This window comes from Rhinatrema bivittatum, chromosome 1 (genome assembly GCF_901001135.1).
Source record: "Rhinatrema bivittatum chromosome 1, aRhiBiv1.1, whole genome shotgun sequence".
NCBI lineage: Eukaryota > Metazoa > Chordata > Amphibia > Gymnophiona > Rhinatrematidae > Rhinatrema > Rhinatrema bivittatum.
In genome coordinates, this window is record NC_042615.1 from 22,162,277 (window position 1) to 22,178,029 (window position 15,753).

Consider the following 15,753-nt stretch of genomic DNA (forward strand, 5'->3'; position numbering starts at 1 on the left):
GTGGAAAAACCCTAAGGCGTAAAGTCTGGGTATGGCAATAAGGCTGAGTGGCACCAGGATCTCCAAGGTATAGCATGAGTGGTAGAGTAGCAAGGCAGAGTGGAAAGGGAGAGGGCAGTCATTCTGCTGAAGCACACTTGCCAATTGTCAGAGACAGTACAGCAACAATGAACTGTGGTGAGTATCAGTTTCTTGAAATAAGCTTGTATTACATTTCCTGCTTGAACTTGATCTACCTGCTGGGGAGAATTTTCATTTTCTTGTGAAATGGACTGTCTGACTGTTATTACATTTAGAACATTCAAATGGTTTATCTCCTCCATGGTTTTTCTTCTGGTTATATTTCTTCCTTCAGACTTAGAGCTTTTGTGGACAATCCATTCCAGTATAATAAAAAAAAAAACAGTGTGGGAGAACCAATCTGGGACTGTGAACGGGTAGAGGAAAAAGAAGAAGTTTACAAAAGATGCTCCAGATTTTCAGGGGAGGTTGATCCAGTCCTGGTTTTATTCCCCCTGCATGCAGGGACTTTTAGTCTTGCTTTTCTTAGATAATGCAATAGGAAAATCAGAATGCCTCAGTATGCAATGGGGTAAAACCAGGATTGGATCAACCTATCCTGAAAATCTGGAGCCAGTTGGCAATCCTAGCTGTGGTAATAGCAACTGTTTCAGTTTGCACAGTTTTATTCTGGGGACAAAACACCTCTGTACAGCCAAGAAACAAACCTGGTGGTAGAACCAGGCTGAGATCATTGTGGAGGGGGTTAGAACAAAACATTGTGGAGGGGGAGGGGAATATATGTTTTATTTATTTATTTTTCTTTCCTGAGGAAAAATAAACAATCCAATACCACCAAGAAATAAACAATAGCAAACACGGAGGCATAAAACGTCCCATGCTCATAAATAATAGCTATGACATGGCAGGCAGGGGGGTAACAGTCAGGCCCCTGTGGTGGTATCAGGGACATGGCAGGCAGGCAGGGGGTAACAGTCAGGCCCCTGTGGTGGTATCAGGGACATGGCAGGCAGGGGGTAACAGTCAGGCCCCTGTGGTGGTATCAGGGACATGGCAGGCAGGGGGTAACAGTCAGGCCCCTATGGTGGTATCAGGGACATGGCAGGCAGGGGGTAACAGTCAGGCCCCTGTGGTGGTATCAGGGACATGGCAGGCAGGGGGTAACAGTCAGGCCCCTAGGGTGGTATCAGGGACATGGCAGGCAGGGGGTAACAGTCAGGCCCCTGTGGTGGTATCAGGGACATGGCAGGCAGGGGGTAACAGTCAGGCCCCTGGGGTGGTATCAGGGACATGGCAGGCAGGGGGTAACAGTCAGGCCCCTGTGGTGGTATCAGGGACATGGCAGGCAGGGGGTAACAGTCAGGCCCCTATGGGTGGTATCAGGGACATGGCAGGCAGGGGGTAACAGTCAGGCCCCTGTGGTGGTATCAGGGACATGGCAGGCAGGGGGTAACAGTCAGGCCCCTATGGGTGGTATCAGGGACATGGCAGGCAGGGGGTAACAGTCAGGCCCCTATGGTGTATCAGGAGACAGGCAGCAGGGGGTAACAGCAGGCCCCTGGTGTATAGGAGCATGGCAGGCAGGGCAGTAACATTCAGGCCTATGGTGGTATCATGGACAATGGCCGTCAGGGAGTAACAGTCAGCCCCTATTGTGGTATCAGGGACATGGCAGGCATGGGTAACAGTTCAGGCCACCTATGGTGGTATCAGGACATTGCATGCATGGGGTAACAGTCAGGCCCCTATGGTGGTATCAGGGACTGGCAGGCAGGGGGTACAGTCAGGCCCATGTGGTGGTATCAGGACAATGGCATGGCAGGGGGTAACTGTCAAGGCCCCTATGGTGGTATCAGGGAACATGGCAGGCAGGGGGTAACAGCAGGCCCCTATGGTGGTTACAGGGACCAGGGGCAGGCAGGGGGTAACAGTCAGGCCCCTGGGGTGCTATCAGGGACATGGCAGGCAGGCAGGGGGTAACAGTCAGGCCCCTGGGGTGGTATCAGGAGCATGGTACGCTGGCAGAATGGTAAAAGTCAGGGTCCTGTAGTAGGTATAAGGGGCACGGCAGGCTGGCATAGTGGCAAAGTGCTTTCAATCCTCTTGCCACTCTCATAGAAAAACTGAAAATACTAGTGTATTTCAGTCCTAATGTGTGCTGAGTATGCCCAAAACGAACAGGAGTCACTGTGCTAGTGTCCAAAACAATTCTTTACTGATGAACAATGAGCGGAAATGCAGAAATCTTTCGTCCACAGCATCACATTGTATTGGTTTACCAGAATGTTCTTCTCATTCTTTGCAGGGATGTCGAAGTCCAGCCAGGCTTATATGCAGGACGAGTGATGACATCATCAGAGCATGCCATAGGAAGTCCAGGATGCAGGAAGAGAAGAGAATCCGAGCAAGGCAGGAGGCAAAGAAGGAGCTGGTGCCAGAGACTATGCTAGAACACTCACAGGTATTAGAACGCAACCGTGGGACAGGAGATGTGGACACACAGGTTGACCTTCTGGGAACAGAGGCCATGGCTGCAGGTATGTTAAAAGGACTCGTTAATTTGGAATCCCCCTGTAGGAGGAACTCCTTGAAGATGCGCAATGAGCCTTGTGAGTAGAATATTGTTTGTGGGTTTTTTTTAACCTAAAGAAAGGAATAACTAAGTTTTAAACTAGGGAAATTTAACATTAGCCCTAGAGGACAGACAGTAGTGTTCATCTGAAGCCCAAGCCTGGGAGAAATTTTGGGTGGAATCCGTCACTGTAATGAGTAGGGATGTGAATCGTTTTTCTGACGGATGAAAATATTGTACGATATTTTCTCATCCGTCAGGTATCGGGGGTCCTCGAAACCAATAGGAAAACCCCACGATATTTTCGTGTGGTTTTCTTATCGTTTTGGAGGGGGGTACGAAGAAAGGGCACACAGAAAAACAACCCCTAAACCCACCCTGACCCTTTAAATCTAATTATTTAGAATCCCCACCCTCCTGACTCCCTCAAAACTTATCTAAAATACCTGGTGGTCCAGCGAGGGTCCCGGGAGCGATCTCCCACTCTCGGGCCATCGGCTGCCACTAATCAAAATGGCGCCGATGGCCCTTTGCCGTTACCATGTGACAGGGGCTATCGGTGCCACTGGTCGGCCCCTATCACATCCAAATCCAGCATCCTGTGTTCAACAGTGGCCAATCTAAGTCACAAGTACCTGGCAAATACCCAAATATTAAATAGATCCCAAAGTACTATTCCTTATTGATTAATAGCAGTTTATGGACTTATCCAAACCTTTTTCAAACCCAGTTAAACTAACTGCTGTAAGCACATCCTTTGACAATGAATTCTGGAGCTTAACTAGGAATTGAGTGAAAAATAATTTTCTCTGATTTGTTTTAAATGAGCTGCTTCTAACTCCATGGAGTGCCCCCTGGTCTTTCCTAAGAGAGTAAATAACTTTCATGATTTTGTGGATCGCTGCATTATCCCCCTTATTCTCTTTAGCCTTTCCACATAGGAGAATGCCGTACATCAACATGGTGCTGTCCACTGGGGTGAATGTGTCAGAGTTAATTAATTCTGACATGACCCCACCAAATGCCGCCACTTAAAGAAGAAAAGGGCAACGTTTTTGCTGCTCCGAGGCCTGGGCTCCAGGCCTAGTATCAGGCCTCGGTCTTTGGGCCAGGACCCAGTGTCAGGCCTGGTTGAGGCTTTGGCCTTACTTAGGCTGAGGCTGAGGTAATGGTGAGCGATCATGTCCTAGGTCTATGGAAGGCCAAAGCTTCAGCCTGGGCCTAGACCTTGCCAGCTGATCTCCACCGGACCTGGTAAGTGGGGGCCAGGGGAGATCCTAGCTCTGGAATTTTTCTGGGTGGGTGAGAGGGGTGGATGGGAGGCCCTGTTTTTGTACATTTATTTTTTAATGTTTGATTCAGATTTTTTTATTTATATTTTTTTATTATTTTTATATACCAACATTTGATCTCAATTGAGATATCACACCGGTTTACATTCAGGTACTGTAGGTATTTCCCTATCCCCTGAGGGCTTACAATCTAAGTTTTTTGTACCTGAGGCAATGGAGGGTAAAGTGACTTGCCCAAGGTCACAAGGAGCAACAGGAGGACTCGAACCCTGGTCTCCTGGTTTCACACGAATGAAAGGAATCAACCATTCCACAAACCGAAATTCATTAAATTCATGGGAAAAAACCTTGTGGAAATGAACTGAAAAACAAAACCAAAATTATTTCCTAGTGTTCAGCAGACTCCAAAAAGTAGACTGAGCTGCTCCGAGGCCTGGGCTCCAGACTCATGCCTGACCCTATGCTGAGGCCTAGGCATTGGAACGTAGCCTCTGGGACAGGCCCCAGTGTCAAGCCTAGGTCTGGGTTGAGGCCTTGGCATGGGGAGCCAGCCTCCTGGCCAGGCTGTAGCATCGAGCCTGGGCCCAGGCTCTGGCCTAGGCATCAGGACTCTGTCTTTATAAGTCTTGAATCTCTAAGCCTTCTGTCCTGACCGGGTCTGTTCCTGATCTTGCCTTGCCTCCCACCTGCCTTAACGTACTTCATCTACTTCTCACCTAGACTGTGGCTTGGCATCTGTAGGATGTCTGCAGGTCTGCTTGCACTGGACATTCTCCTTCCAGCAACAGCCCTAAGGGTTCGCGTCTGCATCCCCGACCAGTCTGAAAGGGATCTAGAAGTGGTCGGAGGGCTGCCTCCCTTACAGTCCTGCTTCTACAGGGAAGAAAGAGATTTGAAACTTCATGTGCTTTCTCCTGAGGCCCAGTGGTTAGGCTTCCCTTCCCCCAACTCAACACCACCTTCTCCTCTCTCTGTGGAAGCTCAGAGCATTGATTCCTCTTTCTACCGAGGGGAAGCTCTATATCGACATTTTCTTTGGCGATGTCCGTACTTCATCTACTGATAGGACCTCAGTAGTACATTTCCTAAAGGAATGTTTCAGTGTGACATCACTCTTTGATTTAATGATTGTTACTTTATTTAAAGCCGGATTCACTAAATGCTCTTATCCCATTCGGTGTCTGAGGGGAAGGCGGTGAGAGCAAAAAGGCTTAGTGAATCAGACCCTTTTTATCAGTGAGAAAACAGAGCCTTGCACACCAAAAATGAGACAGAATATTTTTTTGCTTTCTTTAAGTTCAGAGAAATGAAGCTCAACGAAACAGCTGAGTGATACCTATCTATTGGATTAACTTAATACATCGGTGACTAGCTTTCAAGAGTTATGCGACCATCATGAGGTCCATGCAGAATAAGCTCCAAATTCCCAGCTTGGCAGGCCGATGAGAAAATAGTAATCCTCTCAGCTCTCAGCTTCCTGGTTAAGCCAACATGATGAGTGGTGTTTATTGACAATGAAGATGACAAGAAATCATACAGGATATGTAAAAGACAAAGTACTGAAAAAAAAAATAAGTGTATTGGCCACGGGAGATAAATTATAGTTTCAAAAAATAATTTAAGCAAAAAAAGAAGAAAAAATCAAACAAAATACAGCTACCTCTATGATGGTCTCTGTTTATGATCTATCAAAGGACATAGTCAGTAGATGGCAATGTGGTTCTTTCTTACTAGAAAGAAACAGCCCAACTTAGCATAAATCCTGCATTTGGAAAAATACAGCTGTTTCCAGCTGCAGGCCTTCAGGCCCTATTGAGCCCTGCAGTTCACTTCTCGGTGCTAGGGATGTCTCATTAGGAGATTAACTGTATACAATGCAGTGCTAATGTGAAAGTTTTAATTTGGAAATTCTGTGCATGTTAAATGCATCCTAAGCACTTCTCCATATTGCTGGCTTCTGCTTTCTAATAGGAACAATGTTTTCATGTTAAAAACGTGCTAAAACATCTCTGACAGTCATTTATTGCCAGGTGATTTCAGCAAGTCAGAATAATTTGCAAGTGTGGTTATTTGGAAAATGATGGGGATCTGATGACAAGATTTGAGTTATTACTGTGTTGAAAAGTCAATGCATGACAAATTGCTCGCACAAGCCAGTCACAAGTGTTTTAAAGTTAGTCCACTGCAAAGGTCCCCCCCTGTAACCTGTTTGCCAACCTTTTCATTGTATTTTCAGACTATTAGCACTGTAATCCCCCTACTTCATTCACAATTTAAAAGGATGTAACTCAGCTAAGGGTTTTAATAAAATATAACCTCTGGTTTGAAAGAGACGTTTGGGTATTGAATCTATATTGAAGCAGTGCCGTGTGAGCTACTGTGAAGTGAAATGCTGTGTGTCTTGGCAGAGCACAGCCTCAGTCTCATACCCGTACATCTACATGCTCAAGCAGCCTTAATCTCACAAGGACACATATACATAGCATTAATATCACAAGGAAACAAATACTCAAGTAGGTGAATATTAAAGAGAGAAACTCAAGACCTGATTCACAAAGTTCTATTTCCCACAGACACATAACTGGGGTCGATTTTATTCACACAAGTAAAATCACCACCTGCATCAATTTAGCCATGTAAGAAAGGGGGCAGGGTGGAGCAGTCCCGAGGCGAGCTTTTTCAGTTTAATTGAATACAGCGATTTTCCCAGTGCTACCCAAGGATATGTAGCTGGGTCAGTGCTGGCACATAGAAGGCAGGCCTAACTCTGACAGCACTGATTGTGTGTGCTCAGATCTAGTCAAACTTCAGCTAAATATAACGCCCCTTGACCGCTTACCTTGCGGGGCATTCCTGGGTCTGTCAGTCCTCACATTCTTGGTTCCTGGTGCCTCCTCCTGGGGAAGAAGGTGATAGTGGGTGGGATTTCCCTCTCTTTACCCCAGGAAAACAAATGGGACTCTGAACAAGGCTGGCAGTAAGTACAAATATATACAGGTTGATTAGACTATATAAGTATATACATGTCTACGTGACTGTGTGCATTAGGATGTCAAGCAGCAAACTTATCTGCTCGTGGTTAATAATTTCAGGCCACACATCAATATATATTTTTACAAGATAGCAAGAACATTTAACATTTTTCAATTTGGGGTTGTTGGCCCCATAGTACACCACCATATAGAAGGGGTTCCTGCATTCCCACTTAATCAAGTATCCTTCCCCTTTTATCTGAAGTCTCACCCATGTGAAAAGATGAAACTGGGCTGCTGGGCAGTGTTGGCCTGGTGAGTCCATATATAAATTGCTGCCATCTCCTCGGTGCCACTTCTGCTCCGCTGAAAGTTCTGTGCCAATGCTGGTCTCCATGCCCTCCTGAGGAACCGACTCCACCTCCTGGCCTATTTCTGGGGTTCATACCCTCTTGGAGGACCCTATTTCATCTTCTGGAATGCTTCTGGGGTCCACGCCCTCCTGGGGAACCTGCATCTCTGAACCTGCCCCTGGGGACCCCATCCTCCTGGGGGACTGTTCAATCTGCCACTGAGGTCCCCTTGCTCAAGGGGGGATACAGCATCACCTCCTGATCTGTCACTAGGGTCCCCTTTCCCCTGGGGGACTGCTCAGTCTGTCTCTGGGGTCCACACCCTCTTTGAAAACTGCTCTCTCTGGATCTGCTGCTGTCCTTCAGTTCTTCTCCCTTATTAAGAGGGTTTTCTCTGGATTGGGTGTACAGCTTCACTAGGCTCATGGCTTGTTTAACATTCAGTAATTCAGGCCCTCCGCAGTCTCAGCTTTCAGTGACCATTCATTCGCTGTTACCCAGCCTGGATGGGTCACCTTCTCTCAACCAAAAGGCCAAGAACCAGGTAGGACCATGGAAAGAGAATATGTGCACATCTTTCCATCCTGCCTGGCATTTTTCTTCAGTTGTTTGTGAACTGGGTACCCAAGGGTTAGTCAGGGTGAGAATCTGTTTGCTTCCTAGGACTGTTTTTCAGTTCATTTTTTTCACAAATCACTCTCTTATTCAGAATTCTATAATGTAGAACCTTTCCAGTCCTAATTCTGTAATTTAGGATTTTGCTATCCTCTGATTTAAAGTGATATTTCACTGCAAGTTACCAACAGAAGTCCAGGGGGCTGTGACATGCAAATCCCCTATCTGAGTTTCTATCTCATCTATTCAATGGTCATTTAAGCACCTTCATAGTAAGAGGTCTGACAACCTTTTTAATCTCATTCTGGGGTTTCCTGGGCTGGTGGCTTGTGTTACATAGTTGCATTGCCCTTTTTTTTTTCTCTACTGCAGTTCACTTAAATGGTGGCATGCCTTTAACTTCCATCTCCCTTGAGAGGTAGGTTTCATAAAGATAACTGGGAACATTAGCTTTGGTTATCATAGGCCATAGTTGCCTGGCTGAATATTGACCTCCTAAGTGAGTCGTGCCCAGTGGTAGTCAAAGGAAGATTAGGATGAAGAGAAAGTTTAAAATTCCAGAAAAAATGAATTCAAAACTCTGCATACTGCAGTGGAGAATTCCCATTCTATTTACAAATATTGCAAGATGGAGTCACAGTGGAACGCATAGCTTAAAGAACAATATGTTTCCTATTGAACTGGATGATATAAGTGAGGTGGCATAGTTCAGAAGTTAATAATTCAGCTCTTTATGGATTCTTTTCATTATTTAGGAGCATTTGTCTAATAGGCCTGATAGTTGCCAAGTAGATAAACGTTGTGGCTCGTTTTCTTTGTTACAATGAACTAGTATTAATTTTGCATGTTAAAAGTGTCCATGTGCTTTGCACCTGTTATTTGTACAGGCTGTGGAGGGAGTAGAATACTTTAGAAGATGGAGGTGGGTGGTAGGAGGAATAATGAGAGTGGGAAGCACCACTCCATACATTACATTTTTTAAATCGGAAGGGGGGAGGATGGCAGGGCCTGGATGCACCTTGCACCCAAATATTTGTCAGAGGGTTAGGGGATGCTGAGGGTGGGATGAAGGGGGGGAGCATGGTGGACTCATTCTTTGAATGTTACTGTGGCAGATGAGAAAGGAATGTGCCCGCTGGAAAATGGCTTTAAAAATGACCTTCTGCATGTTCGAATTCCTTTTTTTGTTTTCATTCATATATTCTGTGCTACAAGATACAACTTTTGATCGCCACACTGGCCAACTGCTCAGCTTTCTCTTTATCCTTTGTGCAATCAACAGTAAACTTTACACATAAGTTTTCTCAGTTGGATACAGTGAAAATTAAAGAGGGTGGGGGGTGAGTTTCAAAAGAACTGGGTTTGAAGGTCCCGAAAACTTTGGACTTTCAAGCTGATTTTATAGGAGAAACCATTAGGTAGTTTTGGCAAAGTCCAACAATGCAAAAAATGCCTGTGCAATTTACACTCGCTTTGCTTGCAGGTAAAGATGATATTGGGTAGTACATGCAAATAATGAAATGCCAACAAACATGATTAATAATATACTTCAAGATATCCACCATGAATATGCATGAAAAATATTTCCCTGCAGAGCCTCCATTTTATATATTCATTGGGGATATCCTGGCCTGTTTGTGTCTCTTGAGGACCAAACATGGTCACCTCTGCACTAATATTTTATTTGTACTAAAGAATATTCATTGTAATGACAGGGCTGACAATTATATGGCTAATGATTTAAGTCTCATGAAAGATGTGCCTTTCTACATGAAAATGGATTATTTACTTATTTTCCAAACAGTATTACACAAAAGAGTAAAGATACAGTGGGTGATTTTGAATTGACAAGCTTCTGGCATTTTAAAACATAGACTTTATATATCTAATAGCAGAGACGTCTACATCTGGGGCTCAGATCATTGGATTTCCATTCAACTAGGCATTCCACTCTTTAAATATTTCAAATTTTAAATCAAAATGGCAGTTTACTTTTGGAGAGAAAATAGCTATAAATTAGTGGCTACTGTATTATTGCAACTAAAATATTTATTTATTTAACAGTTTTGTATACCGAATTTCTTGTAACAGGTTACAAATCAAAACGGTTTACATAATAACAATAACAGTGCCTCAAATAGTGCAATTACATAAAACAGAGGAATACAGAACTAGGATCATGAAACTGTTGAAACAAACCAGGGTATATATATATCGAGCTATGATACATGGCTGGTAGAGAATGGTTAGGTTAAGACCATGGTATTGGCAAAGGGCCTTGGGAATTGGGGCTAAAGAAGGACATATAGCATTTGACTGAATCGAGAGAAAGCAGGCAAGAGTCAATGAGTTACTGCTGATAGAGTTGATTTAAATCCTCCCCTTACCACACATAAAATATGTGTGGTAAGGGGAGGATTTAGTAAGACAATAATGGCTATTTCCTCCAATAATAATTATTCATGAAACTATTTGATATTTAACTTAATCACCATTATAATAGGCACTACCAGCTTTAGAGCCTTCATTGCCTTATATATAATCATAGGACATGTCCTTATTGTAACATTGAGCCAGCCTTGGGACAGTGCCATGACCACCTTGTCTCACCACACAATGCTGTGAGCCCTCCACACGGCAGAGATGCCACCATCATGTCTTCCTGGACACCGCCCCTCTGCACCTTCCTTCGGCGTGCACACCCACCTTCGGCCAGGATTTTTTTTAATTTTAATTTTATATTTTTGCATTTTTACAAACTAACAAGAAATATCTTGCTTAGAAATTATGGGTTACAAAATAAACAAACATCAATTCTTACTTGACATATATTCTAACACTCACGCATAATTAATTAGTAACCCTTATGTACATGTGGTAATTTGGGAGAGCAAGAAAGATCAAAATAGGCGCGTTACATTAAAGTAAAAATAAATGTAAGCACTGATCTACCCCAGTTATACTATACTAGCACCGATTATTCATGTTGGAGCATCCAAGAATGCCCTCAGTTGTTCTGGTTCTATAAATACATAGCTTGCCTGCTTATTTTATTAAACATTTGCATGGGTATTTTAATATAAAATTCCCCCCCTTAGCTTGAACTTCAGATCTCATTGACAGGAATTTTTTCCTGCGCATCTGTGTTGACGTGGCTGTCCAGGTAAATCCACATCTTTTGGCCATAAAATGATGTTGAACGATAGCGAAAAAAAGACCTTAACACATTGTCTCTGAGGGGAATGCAAACATCACCAGTAGCAAGCAACCCTCTCTGTGTAACGTCCATTTCTGTCTAGTTTTGCAAGAAATCTGTTAGATTCAACGCTGTTTCAGGCTGGGTCCCTGCTAAGTTTCCTTCATCTGGATTTAACGCTCGATTCTGTGACTTTACTAAAAAATGTGCCTTTAAAATCACAGGCAAAGAATTTTCCGGCATTTTTAATACCTGTATCATGTAGCTTCTAAATAAATCAATTGGAGCCATTAAAGATGTATTTGGAAAATTAAATACACTCAAATTTAAAGAGTGCTGATTATTTTCAATGCTCTCCAATTTTTTAGTATGTAATTTTTCCGTCACAATTAAGCATTGTTTGATTTCTTCAAATTTACTCAGTCTTGTTTCTGTTACTTATTTTATTTTCTTGATTTTCCACTTTTAAGGCATTTGATTTTAAGGAATTGTTTCCACAATTGCCATAGTCAATGTTGAAATCGACGTTTCTAGACGGACCAATGCTGTCCATAGTGACTCCAAAGTAATAACTTCAGGTTTAATTATTTTAGGTTTATCAACCTGGGCACTCAGGATTCTTCTTGCAAGAGATCATTTCCTTCCTCAAATAGTCATTGTTGTTCCATGGTAGCCGGTGTTGAGGAGAGTAAAACTGGTTCACCTCCTAGGGGTGTATCAGACATTGCCTGTAGAGAAATATTTGGGGAAATCAAACTATTTCTCCCTTCAACCTCCTGGCTTCCTCTTTGAGTCAGAGAACTCTCTCGTGGAGTTTCCAGGATTATTGCTGGTTTTGTCCACCTGGAGGAGTAGGTGTTGTCGGTGCACCCGGGAATAGAGAGATTTCATCGGCCATTAGTGGGAGGCCCCGCTCCAGGTCCCCCATCTCCGCGGCCATCGCTCCGGGTGTTAATGCTGGGGTGGTTCCGAACATGTCTTCAATTTTCTGCTGAGATGGGTCCAAGGCCGAATTCAAAAGGTAAGTTAGCTCTCAGCTTAGCTTTTATTATGCGGCATTCCCAATCTCTGTTTCCACTTGTAAGGAAATTCTAACGAGGTAAGAGGAAACAGTTCGGAGAGCAGCCTTAGCGTGTGTTTCAGTGAGCAGCCATCTTGCCCCCTCTATTTGGGCCAGGATTTAAAGGCCCTCGCTTCACCTTGTCTTCTGCCCTGTTCCTCGCCTGGTTTCCTGCCTCCCATTCTTGCTTTCCTCTCACTTGGACTGCCTTCCTGACCCTGACCTCTGCTTTGGATACTGTCACTGCCTGATCTCAGCCTGCCCTGACCATCGCCTGGATATTGACGCTATCTAATCTTGGTCTTTCCTGACCTTGGCCGGGCTCTGACTCTACCTGACTGCTCTCCTTGGGACTCTCACCTAAGTCCTGCTGGCCTCAGAACCTAAGGGCTGAACCTGCAGGGAAGAGGCTGGTAAAGGTGAAGTCTGTCCTGTCCGAGGGGCCGATGTAATAAGACCCGAGCTGAAATCCGTGCTGAGTTTTCCGCATGGATTTTTTTTTATGCACACGGCAAAAACCAGCAGAAGCACAGGATGTAATAACTGTCGCGTATGATAATTAGACAGGTGCATAAAATCCACGCACACCAAACATGTGCCATAATGCATGCAGTAATGTGTGCTAATGTCCCTATGTAATAAAATACGTGGACATCCGTGCAGTAACCCGCGTGGAAACTCAGCTTGTGAATGCCTTCGATTGATTCTCGGGGCAAAAGCCTTTCTTTTTTCAAAAAAAATGAATAAATTAGTGGTCCAGAAGTTGATGTGAACACAATTAAGCTCTGGAATTTGTTGCCAGAGGATGTGGTTAGTGCAGTTAGTATAGCTGGGTTTAAAAAAGGTTTGGATATGTCCATTAACTGCTATTAATCAAGCTGACCTAGGGAATGGCCTCTGTGTTTGGGTACTTGCAAGGTTCTTGTAGCCTGGTTTGGCCTCTGTTGGAAACAGGATGCTGGGCTTGATTAGTCTGACCCACTATGGAAATTTCTTATGTTTTTATAATAGACATCAAATATAAATTATGGATATAAAAAGAAAGAAATGATCTCTAATATTTCCATCTCGATTAGGTACATTCCAAGATTCATGGTATGAGTTTTTATTTTTATTGTTTTAAATGTTTATTTTAAAGGCATGTTGGAATTGAGGATTAGCCTATTGGTTAGAGCAGGAGGCTATGAACCAGCAAAGGCAGGGATCAGATCCCACTGCTATTCTCTGCAGTATCCCTGAATATGTTTAACTATGAAGCAAAACGTATATATTCTGTGATGTTGAATCAGAAAGGTAAACACTAACACAAAGCACATGTTAGGAATTATTGGGAAGGGAATGGAAAATAAAACGGAGGATGTCATAATGCCTCTGTATCGCTCCATGGTGAGACCGCACCTTGAATACTGTGTACAATTCTGGTCACCGCATCTCTAAAAGGATATAGCTGCACTGGAGAAAGTGCAGACAAGGATGACCAAAATGATAAAGGGAATGGATCGGCTCCCCTATGAGGAAAGGCTAAAGAAGTTAGGACTTGAACAAGTTAAATGTAAATTGGTTCTTTACTTTCTCTGAGAATAGAAGGACCAGGGGGCATTCCAAGAAGTTAACAATTAGCTCATTTAAACCAAATCAAAGAACATTCTTTTTCAATCAGCGCATAGTTAAACTCTGGGATTCATTGCCAGTGGATGTGGTTTCAGCAGTTAGTGTTACTGGGTTTAAAAAAGGTTTGGATAGGTTAAGTCTATAAACTGCTATTACGGTAATTAATAAACAATAGTAGCTTGTGATCTATCTAGTTTTTGGGTACTTGCCAGGTTCTTATGGCCTGGATTGGCCACTGTTGGAAACAGGATGCTGGGCTTGATTGACCCTTGGTCTGATCCAGTATGGCATGTTCTTATGTTCAGACTCCGACCGCTGGTGAGACCTTGAAATGCAGAACAGTGATTCTGCCTCATTGAGAAGCTTCCTTCTCTCTACCCACTCAGCTAAGCCAGAAAAGCATAAAACAAACAACCAGTCTCCACACTGGCGCTTTCAGTTAGCTCCTGCCCTGACCCAGGCACTAAAAACCCGCATTAAAAAACCCACACTAACCCAATCTCCCTGCTAGCGTGGCTTCCTGCATTGCCCATGAATAGATAATCACCTCCTTTGAATGGCATTAGCATGCATTCACACAGAAAAACCACGGGTCTGTAAGTGCGCTTGTACGTGCTTTTTTTCCCCAACCACAAAACCATTATTGCATATATGTATAGGGCTTTCAGGCTGATTCAATACCTTGTGCTGGCTATGGTGCATGGCTCAACACGTGACTGGAAGCACGTTTTGGATGCACATCAATAATCCCCGATGGAAAATGGGGATTAGCCCATCCAAAACAACACGTCCAGCTGGGCACATAGGGGTAGATTTTAAAAGAAGCGCGATCAGCCTACTTTTGCTTGCGTATCAGACTCAAGCAAAAGTACGCTGGATTTTAGTAGATACGCGCGGAGCCGCGCGTATCCACTAAAATCCTGGATCGGCGCGCGCAAGGCTATCGATTTTGTATAGCCTGCGCGCGCCGAGCCGCGCTGCCTCCCCCCGTTCCCTCAAAGGCCGCTCCGAAATCGGAGCGGCCTCGGAGGGAACTTTCCTTTGCCCTCCCCTCACCTTACCCTCCCTTCCCCTACCTAACCCACCCACCCGGCCCTGTCTACACCCCCCCCTTACCTTTGTCGGGGGATTTACGCCTCCCGGAGGGAGACGTAAATCCCCGTGCGCCAGCGGGCCTGCTGCGCGCCGGGCCGCGACCTGGGGGCGGGTACGGAGGGTGCGGCCACGCCCCCGGGCCGTAGCCCCGCCCCCGTACCCGCCCCCAAAACGCTGCCGACACGCCCCCGGAACGCCGCGACGACCGGGCCCGCCCCCCGACACGCCCCCCTCCGAGAACCCCGGGACTTACGCGAGTCCCGGGGCTCTGCGCGCGCCGGGAGGCCTATGTAAAATAGGCTTCCCGGCGCGCAGGGCCCTGCTCGCGTAAATCCGCCCGGTTTTGGGCGGATTTACGCGAGCAGGGCTCTGAAAATCCGCCCCATAGCTAATAGCGCTCATCACATATAAATTCATGTTGATCAGGCTATTAGCTATTTCCCCCCCCCCTCCCCGATTAAAAAAAAATATATATGTGCACCTGATAAGTACAATTTTACCCTCAAAAATTAATGCTGGCCCCGGAGCAGGTGTTAATTCTTGAGGAGCCCAAACATTTTACAGAAAAGTAGAAAATACTGTTTTTCTGTAGTGCGTGGCGATAGGAAGTCAGAGGAATCTAAAAAAGAAAAATATGTATACCAGCAGTCAGGTTAGGGAAAGTGACGCTCAATTAATGAGCATCCATTTTCCTAACCCACTGGCAGCCACCTCCCCCGGGCGCCCGCTGTCGAGGAGGCGCCAAGGATGCTCAATTTCCCCCAGCGCCCCCTTGTTAACTATGGTAGCCCATTTAAATGTTACATCGGGAGCCCTGGAGAGATGCATTGGTGCACGTCAGGAGAGAGCGGGCGCCCGTTCATGAGCGCCCATTTCCCCCCGCACCGATATTGCATCGCCCTGACTGTGCGGGAGAGCGTGCGTACAAGCATGTGTACAGGTGCGCACAAAACTGTGGCAGCTTCA